This window comes from Charadrius vociferus, unplaced genomic scaffold (genome assembly GCF_000708025.1).
Source record: "Charadrius vociferus isolate BGI_N301 unplaced genomic scaffold, ASM70802v2 scaffold156, whole genome shotgun sequence".
In the NCBI taxonomy this organism is placed as follows: Eukaryota; Metazoa; Chordata; class Aves; order Charadriiformes; family Charadriidae; genus Charadrius; species Charadrius vociferus.
In genome coordinates, this window is record NW_009649042.1 from 1,847,586 (window position 1) to 1,848,927 (window position 1,342).

The 1,342-nt window shown below is 37.1% G+C and overlaps 1 protein-coding gene across 1 annotated transcript in view; it reads right to left on the minus strand.

Annotated features, from left to right (window-relative positions):
* Positions 1-1,342, minus strand: part of MYT1L (myelin transcription factor 1-like) — a 314,263-nt gene that overhangs the window by 229,802 nt on the left and 83,119 nt on the right. The gene's annotated exons all lie outside the window — the stretch shown is intronic.

The window sequence follows — 1,342 nt, forward strand, 5'->3', positions numbered from 1 at the left end:
GCCACCCCACCACCGCCTTCCCCAAGCCAGTGGTTATTTGTTTTGTTCTGTGGAAGACTCTACAACAGAAAGATCCCCTCATGAATCCATTCAATTTTCTCATGTACATTCCCTCACTTCTCAAACTTTAAAATTATTTTATTTAGCAGCTGCAGCCCACCAAAAAGGACTACATAGATTTCTCGGGATCGTAAAGCACAGTTCAAGAAGTTCTATGAGCTCAACCTATCCAGCTGAGAATCCATTCACTCATGCCTTGCATATTCTCATCCCACCTTCACAGATTATTTTACCGCTTTCTTCTTCTTATACTTGCATTTGAAGTTACTATTGCTTTCCACTGTGATATGCTGTGTCTCATCAACTCATTATAGTAGATTGGGAAAAAATAAAACAGAGGTAAGCCTTCTCCTATATTTAATCAAAATTCTCCCTACAATAACTTAATTATGTAATTAACTGATTCATGGTTCATCTTATATAGAATTCCTGAGTCGAACTACATTTATAACTGCTGTCCCTCATCATCAAAAGAACCAAATCAGCAGACCAACACATTGTATATATGTCTCAATCTTATAAATTATTCAGCTTTCAACTGAACTTTTTCCTGAGCTTCCTTTGAGGAGCGGGACCTATGACTACTAGTGGAGTTTATTCCCCTAACAAAATATGTATTCTGATGTTCTTTTGGGAAAACATAGGGGATATCCAGGAAAACAATAGCACAATTGTGTCTTGCTATATTAGTTAGTAAAGGTCTGTAAAAAATGGCTCCCCAACAGCTGCTCAGCATGGAATCTCATATGAGCTTTTTGAGTTTCTGGGCAGTGCATAGGTTTTCCAAATAAGAATTCAGTAAAAGAACCAGGATGCAAAAAAAATCTCTGTGATGAACACCAAGGGAACTCCATCTATTTTCTCTATATTCCACACACATGGAATGCAAACGTATTCTGCATTTTGCACAAGTTTGGAAGCAACGCTTAAGACAAATGCATTTTTTAAAACTGAAACGGGTTTTATCATTACCAGGCTCTGAATTTAGTTCATCCACATTTTGTACACTTATACAGTCGGTTTATAGGCTCATTTGTTTTTCATGCCAGCCCACGATAACTACATTGATTGCCTGGAGATAGGATGACACTACGAGAAGCCATACTTTATGAATAAATATATATACAAAGAACCAAATAGCAAGTTTTCCAACCTAGCCATCCTGCACAGCTCACTCTACTGTTACAGTTTAATGAAATAAAATTTCCTATTTACTTACAACTAACTAGTACAACCTTTCTGACTTCACAGTTAAAAGAATTCCAGTGCGTCGAGGTCCAAA